The following is a 12863-nucleotide window of genomic DNA, read 5'->3' on the forward strand; positions in this document are numbered from 1 at the left end:
GCACTTGCACGTTAAAGGATCGTAAAGGGCACACTAAAAACTTCGTTCTTTTCCGTATTTCTACTAAAATTATCCAACGCTCAACTAAGAAAGCAAGCCACTCGATAATATTTGAGCTTCCTACATAGATACACACACGGCCCTGTATTTAACGTAACTATTAGCTATGTTCGACATCAATGTGCAATAACCACAGACAGTAAGTGGTAACACTAGTAGTGGAGGGACTATAAATTGAGTCAGTGGGATGCGAACAATAGTGCAGTCGTTGTCGTAAGGGTTTGATAATTTTCTCTTGGTCCAAGGGTAGAAGCATTTCCGAAAGCGTGCCACCATGGTTAAAGTGTAAGATGCATTGCAAAATGGCGATATTCAAAACCTGGGCGGAGTCAGCTGAGGTGCACCACGGGCCGTAGATGACCGGGATGAATGACGGATGTACAGACGTGTGCGGATGAGTAGACGTGCAATTGTTGATCAGCTGACCCCACAGATAAACAAAGTGACAACGAAAGGTTCTGCGGAATACCCTCTGCATCAGGCGCTTAGTTCACACACTCATATCGTCTGATGTTCATCGGCAACGAAGGCTAGTATTTGCACTCCAGTAGCGCAATTGGACTTTCACTGAGTGTCTACAGGTAGCCTGTTCAGATTAAACACGTTTTATGATCCTTGGGACAGATGTAAGGTGGCGTGTACTGCGAGAAACGATTGAAAGCAAACAAGGAGCGAGTGTTTGTTACGGTCTGGTCATTCTGGGAGCCACAATGGATCAACAAAATTACATATCTTTCCTTGGGGATCACTTCAACCTCCACATACTCTTTGTTCTTAATCGACACATTGACGTCTACCAGCATGCAACGTGTCACAAGGATCGCTATGAACGTGCGATGCTCGATAAGCATCACGATGAGATTAAAGCATTCGCCAGGCCACCAAACTCCCCGGATTTAGGTCCAGTCTGTAATTTGTGGGACTACCTCTTGTATCGGGCTGTTCGCTCCGTGCACTCTCAGTCGAGAAACCTAGAACAACTGGCCGTGAAATTTGAGTCGGTATGGCTCCACACCCCTGTCAGTACTTTTCAAAACCTGACTGACTCTCTTCGTACACGAGTCGCAGTGGTCCGCGCTGCGAAAGCTGGTCACTGAGGCTCTTGACAGGTGGTCACGTTAATGCAACTGGTAAGTGTACAAAACGCAATCAGTTAAAACTTACTGTTCTGTAACCTGTCTGTGAATCTACCGTTCCCATAAATACATGAATCTAAATTTGTCGCACATTTTAGTGAGTCTAAAAGGCAAATTTCGATATTAAATGGTTGTAGCGCGTATCTGCTTTCACAAGTAGGTACTCGTAATAGACAATCTACACACACACTTCCTCCTCGCTTCAAGATACTCTGTTTCACAGATTCAGTGTGAAGACCACAGGTCTCATCCGCTTCATCATCTGACGCATCAAATTATCCTTAAGAGGAAACAGGACGTAGTTATGTTTTGACACAAGAGTAGAGAATTCTGAACATGTTCTCCTAGAAACATACTCTACAAATGGCCTTCGTGAGAGGTGGTGAAAACAGAGCAAAAATTAAAAAGTGCAATAAAAGATGCCTGATCATCTCACGTCATTGGTTCTTATGATATACAAGACAAATTCCTTTAGTATACAAAACTGAAGGCAACAGTTCTGATGTACACGTGGAAGTTTCAAACACGTGTGATTATTCTGTAAAGCAAGCAAACATAACTGCACACCTTCATTTATAACAGGGCCAGGAAAACTCTAAATATAGAGCCAAAACAACACCTGCATTGACCTAGAGCGATGGGGTGCAATACCGACAAATGAAGAACTTGTACAAGTCAACAAATGAAATCACCATCTGGAACCACGTTTTACTACAGGGAACAAGTTTATTTTTAAAACCAACCCTGATATAAATTAAGGAAAAATCCATTGCTCGTAGTCGCTCATTACATTATCTGGATTACTCGAGAGTTTGTTACAGACAAAATGGCAGCACTCCAGCCCAATATATTTCTGCCACTATAGTAACTGCGCTATGAGGGTAATGCGGACTGACGTCCAGTTTCATGTTTATTCTTTACGACTTGTACTATTTATTCTGAGTACATAATCCTGCGCCAGGTTGTTATTATACTCTGTATAACTACAGTCGGACACTAAATTCCACATACACCCCCATTTTGTTGTATGTTGCATACTGCCTGGATGCCCAGAGATGGACGTGCAACTCTGTGCCTGCGTCCACGTTCACAATAACATAAACCTATATCTTCAGAACGGTATCGTGTACTGCAAGTGTGATAGATGCAACAGTGTGTGTTTACTGTGGACCAGAAGTCAACATACACTACGAATCTGTCGTTAGTTGCAAGGGAGATGATGTAGTGAACACAGTGCACGTGGTGTGGTTTGTTGATATAATAGACGTGTATTGCAATACGTAATTCAATCGCGTAACATGGACTCAAAATAAGAAACGAAATACCAGTGGAAGTGAGGAAAAATATTATTGAGTTCAGAACAAGGGATTTTCACTGCGGAAAATTGGGGAAATTGTGCAAGTGTCCAAACCGCAGTAAGAAATTACAGGGATAGAGGAAGCGTAAAAAGCAAAGCTAGATGTGGACGACAGGAAGCACCGACACATCATTATAAAAGTGAATGCGGATCCCAAAATTACAGCTATGGAGTTGGCACTAGATATCGCCAATAATACAGGAAATAATGTTCATCCCATAACACTACGAAGACTGCTACACAATAATGGATTACAAAGTAGAACAGCAAGGAAGGAACCGTTCATAAGCAGGGTAAATGACCAGAAGCGCCTAGCATTTGCTACTCTGGACCGAAATAAAGACTCCACATTTTGGAATCAGTACTTTTCACGGATGAGCGTAAGTTTAACATCTTCAGTTGTTATGGACAGCAAAAGGTGTGGTGAAAAAGGAATGAAAGTGGGAAAAAGAGAAGTGGTGGAAATATGCTTGTGCAGGGTTGCATGTCTGGAGCTGGAGTTTGGAATTTATTGAAAGTATTATGAATGAATGGAAGTATCTCACCATCGTAAAGGAGAATCTGAGGTAATCAGCGGGGAAACTGGGACTAAGAATAAACAGGGTTTATCAGCAAGACAATGACCCAAAGCATAAGGCCATTGTCGTAAAAGAACGGCCACTTTATAATGTACCGAAACAGATTCATTCTCCTTTCCAGAAACCTGAAATTAACCAGATTGAACTTCTTTGGCGAGAACTAAAGCATAGGATAAAAAAATACATCAAAAGCAAAGATGATTTAAGAGCAACTTTAGTGAAAAAGTAGAATAACTTTATACCTGCGTACACAAGAAATTAGTGGAATCAAGGATTCGCCGTTTGGAAGCTGTGATCGAAGCAGATGGTGGCAATATAAAGTATTAAATAGGGCCTGAAAGTGAACAATATCACAGTGAATGTTTACTTTTGTACCTCTTTGCTGTTTCATTAGTATGCTCAACATGTCAGTATGCGGAATTATTATTAATTATGCAGTGTATATGTTGCTTTTCAGTTCGTAACATGTCTGTTTATATCATGGAAAGTTAATAAATAAAATTTTCTTCATTTATTTTAACGTTAAGAGTTGTTTTTAGGGTGTATGTAGACTTTAGTGTTTGACTATATATGTATCGCTCTTACTTTCGTCACATAGGTTGGATTGACGGTTAAAGCGACTAAGTATAATTTGGAGTCAGCGTCAGTACAATGTGTAGGATACTGGGGAAAAACAGTATAAACAAATACAAATACGTATGATTCAGCTGCCAGTGTCAGTTTCTTTCGGCTGGTTTGTTTCCCTTGGGCGCAGTCAGACTGTTTTACAGGGAATTAGCTAAAACACGATAGGTGTGAGGTAGGGGAGAGTCTGGGTAAAAATGCAGACTACTCGTGGATTACGCGGCTTGCTGGTAATTGGTAGCCCACAACGAATCAGCGCGAAGCCCGTGGAGGCTGTATTTTCCTGCTGCCAGTCGAGACAAAACGACACCTGTTTTGCACGCGGTGTTTGTTTAGCCGGACGCGACATTGTCCGATGCGGCCTCTGCCCTGCGTTCACACTCGGTACGTCGTACCGGTACAGCTGGCAACCAGGAGGTCGGGAGTCCGAGGCCGTCCTCTCTATTAATGTTGCCAGGCTGCCCCAAAATTTCAGATGCCCCCTCCTATTTTGAATTTGCGTATCTATGACTGTCTTCCAACTGCTCTGTCCCTCTGGGGCTTAATAGGCTATTCACAGTCATGTTGATGCTACGCTAGAGCCAAACTTCTGTCCTCCCCCAATCAAATTCTGCTGTGTGAATCCCAGTATGTGTTGAACACAGAGTGTGTGCAAGCGAATTTAACTGAATTCTAAGTAATCGAGATAAAGACAGAATGCTGGAATAAATATACGTAACGGACTGATTATCGCTGTGAAAGACTGTAGTCGTAGCAGTGAGTCTTAATGAGGTGATTTGCATTTTACCCCTAAAACATCAAACGTGATGAGGAGGCAACATCTACGTAAATACAAGGCAATATTTAAGCGATCTCTTCAGTTTATTACAAAAAGTATTAGGATGGACGAGCATCTAAGTACATCATGAAATCACGAGACTTACAAGCTTAGAATTATACTATGATAATCAGAGAAATGAACTAACGGTTGGCAAAGTTACTCGGTGGCGGTCAGAATTCTTTTAATAATAATGCATCTGTCTTCTTGAGATTAATGTCGACCTGCCTACACATTAGTTGTTGTTGTCTGCGCGAAAGCCAAAGAATTTCATGCAAATGAAAACGTTCTGATGAAAGTGGTAAAGTAATCGTATCAAGAATCTGAACTTATAGTTTATGATGGTCCTAACATGCTGGAATTGCTAGATATGTCCACCACACCCGGCGGGGTCAGGGATTTTCTCTGCCTCGTGATGGCTGGGTGTTGTGTGCTGTCCTTAGGTTAGTTAGGTTTAAGTAGTTCTAAGTTCTAGGGGACTGATGACCATAGATGTTAAGTCCCATAGTGCTCAGAGCCATTTGAACCATTTGTCTACCACAATAGCTGGTGTGATATGAACAGGATTGTGACACCGTGGCTGTTCCAGTTGAGAGTGCTGTCTATGCAGTACCGATGTGTTCAGTACCAAGTCTACAGACAAAATCATTTTCCTTCTAGTCAATAAACTGCGCCCTTATTCCAGCAAAAAGACTCTGCAGTCAGTACTCACTAATGTTAAATCGGTTAGCCAATGGTGTGATTGTTTTCTTAGAAAAGAGTCCACCCAAGAAGAGGTGAAACGTTAAAATAAAATAATTTCTATTTTTCATCACTTTTCTACAAATGTTCGGTACATGTTACGTCTTCGTCATGTCAAAATAAGTTCATCAGTCGGTGCACTCTAAAGCAGCAGGCCTTGGGAAAGGATAAAATACTAAGCTCGAGGATTTTCAAAAACTCTTCAGTGTCTTCTGAACCTGTAATAGGTTAGAACTGTCTGCCCACCCTATTTTGGAAAGCCGGGAGGTTTTTTTTATAATTTGAATGCACTTCTTCTAACACGTTCCGAACGCCTATCTCCTTCCGTCAGAGTTCCATAGTCTGGAAGAAATGCTTTCAGCCAATTGGATACGTGCAATAAACCGCACAACAGACCGGTTTATCGTATGATAGTGGGTGAAGTAAGACAACGCAAGGGCAGCTATACCTGTCATTCCTCCACTCGCAGTTCTAGGAAAGCCATATTTTCTCGTCCCACAGGAGGCATCTTTCTCCGTTTCACATGCGGCTTCTACACCATATCTGCAACCATCCTGTATTTTAAAGTTCAACCAGAAATTAAATTAATATAGGCAGCACCAGGTTAACATAAATTACGTAAAAGAAGAGGAAATGAAGTCGACGCATAAAATCAATGTAATCTATTTAAGATGTCTAAAGTAAGATTTTGAGAGAGCGTATCTAACTCAACACCTATGCAGTCAAATGTTGTTGTTGTTGTGGTCTTCAGTCCTGAGACCGGTTCGATGCAGCTCCCCATGCTACTCTATCCTGTGCAAGCTTCTTCATCACCCAGTACTTACTGCAACCTACATCCTTCTGAATCTGCTGAGTGTATTCATCCCTTGGTCTCCCTCTACAATTTTTACCTTCCACGCTGCTCTCCAATGCTAAATTTGTGATCCCTTGATGCCTCAGAAATAAATGAGAAGAGATTAGCCGAACTGCTGGCTATTTTTAATCGTATTCCACTTGTACAAAATTATTCTGTTTTAGGTGTCCCTCTAAAGAAAGGTATTGGGTAAACAACTAGCAAAGTTTAAAATGAGCTGAATCTGATGATGTCGACAACTTTTACTAGATAACCTCTAAAGTTATCGAATATACGAAGTGTAAAACCAAAAATCAATCTTTCCCATTGAGAACATGGAAAAAAAATTATAAATACCTGACGTTGTTGGCTGGAGGGCGTTCGATTAATTCAGTGCAAAGAAAGATTCAAATATGAAATTTTTAAATTGCCATAATCGCTTGTAGCTAACCTAGATTACTAATTTCGACAGGAATAAAGCTGCCATCTTCAGCTGTCGTCGTTATTAGCGCTGCTTCATGCATCTCCTAAGGAACATAGCAGCGTTCTTCTTAAAGGCGCGGCACTTCTATATTGTATTTATCTACCGATAATGGTGAACCGCCGGCCGGAGTGGCCCAGCGGTTCTAGGCTCTAAAGTCTGCAACGGCGCGACCGCCACGGTCGCAGGTTCGATTCCTGCCTCGGGCATGGATGTGTATGATGTCCTTATGTTAGTTAGGCTTAAGTAGTTCTGAGTTCTAGGGGACTGATGACCTCAGAAGTTGAGGCCCATAGTGCTTAGAGCCATTTGAACCAATGGTGAACCACTTTCAGTTAAAATGACCCATTCTTTGTGGGAATTACATAATTACAAACAGACAAACTTGTTCCGTTTCGAGCGCCTACCGAGAAGGTTCTTGTGTATCACACTTGTGGCAGCGTCGCTTGTGTGTCTGCCCGTTTCTGTTGTTCTGTTTGTCTACTGAGTCGTAGCGCCTCCGGTCCGCCTTACTCTTTGTTTGTGTTCGTCTACTTCTAGCAGCGTCGACCGCTCTGCTATGGCTACCAACGTTTCCACGTGAATTCAGCGAAAAGATACTGTAAGCTTTACTTTCGATCAAACATCGTAACACGTGCAGGCTGGACCTCTGCAAATCCACATTGGCTTGTCGATGTAGTTAATATGAAGTCTAATCAGATCCAGACCGGTTATTTCGACACAGACGTGTACATGTTTGATATGAAATTTATGGAATCCTCTTGACGTTGAAAGATTACTGTCGCAACATGGTTCTCAATTCACGTTCAAGCAAAGCGATGATTTCGTTTTTATGGTGTCACTCGCAGGTGCTGAAACTGACAGTACCAGTGTTCGAGTGTTCAATCTCCCGCCAGAGGACGGACATATTAAGTCATGGTGGGGACATGAAAAACTCCATCGTGTGGTAGTGGAATTCGTTTCGTGGAAATGCATATCAAACACAATATTCTGTCACATTTGTAGGTGTGCGGTTACCACGTTCTTGGAAATTTTTTAAATGTATGGTAATATCCCATGGGGCCAAACTTCTGAGGTCATCGGTCCCTAGGCTTACATACTACTTAATCTAACTCAAAGTAATTTACGGTAAGGATAAAACACACAACCATGCCTGACGGAGGACTCGAACCTCCAAAGGGGGAGCCGCATGGAACGTGACAAGGCCCTTCAGACCGTGCGGTGTAGCCATGTGATCTAATCCAGAGGGAACCTGCTTCCTATGTAATGAAAGTGGACTCGTTCGGTCTATTTGCCCGTGGAGGGTGTTTGTATGAAAGCCATCATTAGTGAAGCGTCGCAAGTTCACGGTTGCTGATCTTGTGCGTTCCACTCCCGAATTCGGACCTTTTTTTTTGCCTCGGAATATAATGACCGAAAAAACAGTTCCGATAATCGTGCAAATGTATTTCCGCCTTCATCTCCGCAACAGGACCAGAATCCTGTGGCTCCCAACAGGATACAACCTGCAACAGAGAAAAACAAGCGACGTCGCCCTCACGATGGTGAGGGTGAGAACTTGGCTGTGCTTATTCTGCTTCAACCTCCTCCGCATCGATTTTGTCCACTGCTGCTCTCGATAATACAATGCCTCCTGTCCATGGTACGGTGAGTGGTGAAGAATTTATCTCCAGCATCCCTCCTGCTCGCGAAGTACCTCCTTCCGAGTTGCCTCCGTGTGGAGAGGGAGTGGGAACGCCCCCCTCCTCCCCGCCATCCACCACCCCTTGGTTTTTTTGTCCATCGTTACAATGTGAGACGTTGAAATGGTCTCCTGCTCCTTCGTCTGCACCCGCTGACGGTTTCCTGAATATTCTGGTTGCAGTAATTCCAAACGAGAAAAAAGTTAAAGTATCATATGTTGCACTGGTGGTTTCACAGAATGCTTCCACTTTAATGACTCGACCTGCATTACATATCTCTAGTTTTTAATGGTAGGAAGCTGTGCCATGACCCTTCGCACGCCTCCGTCTGCAGAAGCCGCCATGCCACGTACCGACAGCATATAAGACCTGATAGTGTTGTAGCATGTAAGAAGTCTGACACAAAACATTACGATGACGAAGGTACTGGTCTCCGATGGCTGTTTCATCTGTAGACTCCGCAGAGAACCTCGACGTTCAGCTGTCTTCATAATTCTGCTCGGTTCGTTCCGTACATCCATGTGTAATTGTGGTCAATGACTCAAGTTCATATATTCCTTTCCATAACGTTAATTGCGCGGAATCAGAACTGCATTTGGTTTCGCTGCGACAGTCACGTGCAGACATAGTATTCTTACAGGAGGTATTAATTAGGCTTTTCTCCCTACCTGGTTATCGTATGATCCTTTATGTAACACCCAAATATTCTATGGAGACCGCTTTATTCTTTCGCGAAAACACTCCAGTTGCTGATGTGCTAATTCAGGATTCTGTCAGGGGCATAGGTTGTCAACTTTTTATCCTTACAGTGGTTGTTTTAAGTGCTCCGTCTGTCAGTGGTCGCAAAGCGGATAATTCATGTCTTTATGAAGAGGAAATTGTTTATTTGTTGCGTAACAGTCCTCCGTGTATTCTGTTTGGTGGTGATTTTATCTGTGTGTTGCGTCCTGCAGCTCACTCTAATTTTTTTTGTTTTATTTTATTTTTTTATTTTTATTCTTTCTGTTTTTTGAGTCACCGGTCTACAGACTGCTTTGATGAGATCCGCCACGAATTTCTCTCCTGTGCCAGACTCTTCTTCTCAGAGTAGTAACTGCAACCTACGTCCTCAGTCATATGCTGGATGTATTCCAAGCTCTGTCTTCCTCCACAGGTTTTGCCCTGTACATCTTCTTCTAGAATCGTGGACGTCATTCACTGACGGCTTAACAGACGTTATATCATCCCGTCCCTTTTCCTTGTCAATGTTTCCCATATATTCCTTTCCACCCCGATGCTGCGGAGAATCTCCTCATTAATTAATTTATCAGTCCCCGTGATTTTCAACATTCGTCTGCAGTGCCACATCTCAAATGCTTCGATTCTCTTCTGTTCCAATTTCCCACAGTCCATGTTTCACTACCATACAAAGTTGTACTCCAAACGCATATTCTCAGATACCTCTTCCTCGAGTTAAGGCCTATGTTAGATACTAGTTCACTTCTCTTGACTAAGAATGCCCTACTTACCACTGATAGTCTGCTTTTGATGTCCTCCTTGCTTCGTCCGTCATTGGTTATTTTGTTGCTTAGGTATCAGAACTCCTTAACTTCATTTACTTCGAGACCATCAACCCTGATGTTAAGTTTCTTGCTGTTCTCATTTCTGCTACTTCTCATTGCTTTCGTCTTTCTTCGATTTACTCTCAGTCCAGTTTTTGTTCTCATTAGACTGTCCACTCCCTCCAGCAGATCATGTAATTCTTCTTGACTTTCGTTATGCTCAGGTGTAATTGTCGTATCCAGGGTGCTAACGAATGGGTCCTATGAGGTTTCATTGGAGGCATCGTCGTCATAGATGTCGACACAGTATCGGTGTGAGACACGCCCTATATCAGCTTGCGCGACCGCGACGGCTAACATCCATGAAGTGCGAAAACATTTCACCGGTTGCCGTACAAGACTGAGAGTTGCAGTTACAGCGCAGTTATCCGTAAAGGCAGCAGAGATGTATCCAACTTTAAGAATACTTACACGCACGCAGTCTGATAAAGGAAACCTGTCTAATTTGCTTCCAGAAGTCGCAGTAAAGTGAGTAGATTTAACTAATGTCCTGTATTTACAAATCCAAATAGACCTCTTTCAGGCGCAACGAACGGACCAATTCATATAATTCACGAAAGTGTATCCACAGAACGTGTGGCCTGTAATTGACAAAGTGTCATGATGCTCTCTCCACTAGCAAAATATTCCGTAAAAATCCCCATTTCGGAGCTCCGTAAGCGGACTGCGAATGGGGTGTTGACCATGATAAAAAATTGTATAATCAACGAAAGGATAACATTCTACGAGTAGGGGCGTGGAATTTTAAAAGCTTGAAAGTGGTAGGTAAGCTAGAAAACCTGAAAAGGGACACGCAAAGACTCAATCTAGATTTAGTAGGAGTCGGTGAGGTGAAATGGGAAGAAGACAAGGATTTATGGTCACATGAGTATAGGGTAATATCAACAGCAGCGGAAAATGGTATAACGAGATTAGAATTCGTTATGAATAGGAAGGCATGGCAGAGAGTATGTTCCTGGAACAGTTCAGTGATAGGATTAATCTCATCAGAATCAACAGCAAACCAAGACCGACAACGGTAGTTCAGGTATACATGCCGACATCACAAGCTGAAGATAAATAGATAAAGAAAGTATATGAGGATATAGAGAGGATAATATAATGAACAAAGGAAGATGAAAGTCTAATAGTCATGGGGGACTGGAAAGTAGTTATAGGGGAAGTAGTAGAAGAAAAAGTTAGAGGAGAATATGCGCTTGGGACAGTGAATGAAAGAGGAAAAACTAATTGAGCTTTGCAATAAATTTCACCTAGTAGTAGGGAGTACTCTGTTCAGTAATCACAAGAGGAGGAAGTACACTTTGAAAAGGCAAGCTGATGCGGGAAGGTTTCCTTAGATTACATGATGGTCACACAGAGATTTGGAAATAAGGTTGTGGATTACAAGGTGTTCCCAAGAGCAGATGTAGACTCAGATCACAATGTGGTAGTGAAGAAGATAAGCCTAAGGTTTAGAAGATTAGTCAGGAAGGATCAATACGCTATGAAGAGGAATACGGAAGTACTAAGGTATGACAAGATACGCTTAAAGTTCTCTAAGGCTGTAGATACAGCAATAAAGGTAGTCATGTAGGGAGTACAGTTGGGGAGGAATGGATGTATCTAAAAAGACCAATTACAGAAGTTGGAAAGAAACCCATTGGAACAAAGAAGGTAACTGCGAAGAAACCATGGGTAACAGAAGAAATACATCAGTTGATCGGTGAAAGAAGAAAGTCCAAAAATGTTAAGCGAAATTCATGAATACAGAAATACAAGTCACTGAGGAATGAAATAAGTAGGAAATGTACGGAAGCTAAGCCTAAATGGCTGTATGAAAAATGAGAAGAAATCGATAAAGAAATGATTATCGAGAAGATTGAGTAGCACATAGGAAGTTCAAAAAAACGTTCTATGGAATTACAAGCAAGGGTGATAACATTTAGAGTGTAACAGGAATCCCACTATTAACTGCAGAGGAGAGAGTAGATAGGTGGAAAGAGTATATTGAAGGCCTCTATGAGGGGAGGATTTTTCTGATATAATAGGAATCGACGTAGAAGAGACAGGGGATACAGTACTAGAATCAAAATTTAAGAGAGCTTTTCAGGACTTAAGATCAAATAAGGAAGAAGAGCTAGATAAAATTCCATCAAGATTTTTGAAATTACTGGGGGTAGTGGAGACAAACGTCTATTCATATTGGTGTGTACAATGTATTTGTCTGGCGATACTATCTGAGTTTTCGGGAAAATATCACCGACATAATTCCGAAGACTGCAAGAGCTGACAAGCGTGAGAATTATCGTACAATCAACATTAACAATCATGAATCACAGGCACTTACAAGTACAATATACAGAAGGATGTAAAATAAAATAGAGGATGTGTTAGGTGACTATTAGTTTATCTTTATGAAAGGTAAAGGCACCAGATAGGCATTTCTGAAGTTGCGATTGATAGTGGGAGCCAGATTAAACACAAATCAAGAGACGTTCATAGGATTTGTCTACCCGAAAAAAGCGTTCGACAATGTAAAATACGGGTAAGCTACGGGGAGAGACGGGTAACACATTATGCACAAGAGCTAAGAAAGAACAATAAGAGTGAACGACCAAGAACGAAATGCTCAGATTAGAAAGGGTGTAAGACAGTGATGCGGTCTTTCGTTCCTACTGTTCAATACGTACATCAAAGGAACAATGGTGGAAATAAAAGAGAGGTTCAGGAGTGGAATTTAAATTAAAGGTGAATGGGTAACAATGTTACGATTCGCTGATGACAGTGCTGTTCTCAGTGAAAATGAAGAAGAATTAGATGATCTCCTGAATGGAATAAATAGACTAATGACTACAGATTATGGGCTGAGAGTAAATCGATCAAAGTCGAAAGTACTGAAATGTAGGAAGAAACTTAACATGAGGATTTATGGTCATGAAGTAGATGATGTTACGGAATTCTACCACCTAGGCAGC

This window comes from Schistocerca cancellata, chromosome 5, assembly GCF_023864275.1.
Source record: "Schistocerca cancellata isolate TAMUIC-IGC-003103 chromosome 5, iqSchCanc2.1, whole genome shotgun sequence".
Taxonomy (NCBI): domain Eukaryota; kingdom Metazoa; phylum Arthropoda; class Insecta; order Orthoptera; family Acrididae; genus Schistocerca; species Schistocerca cancellata.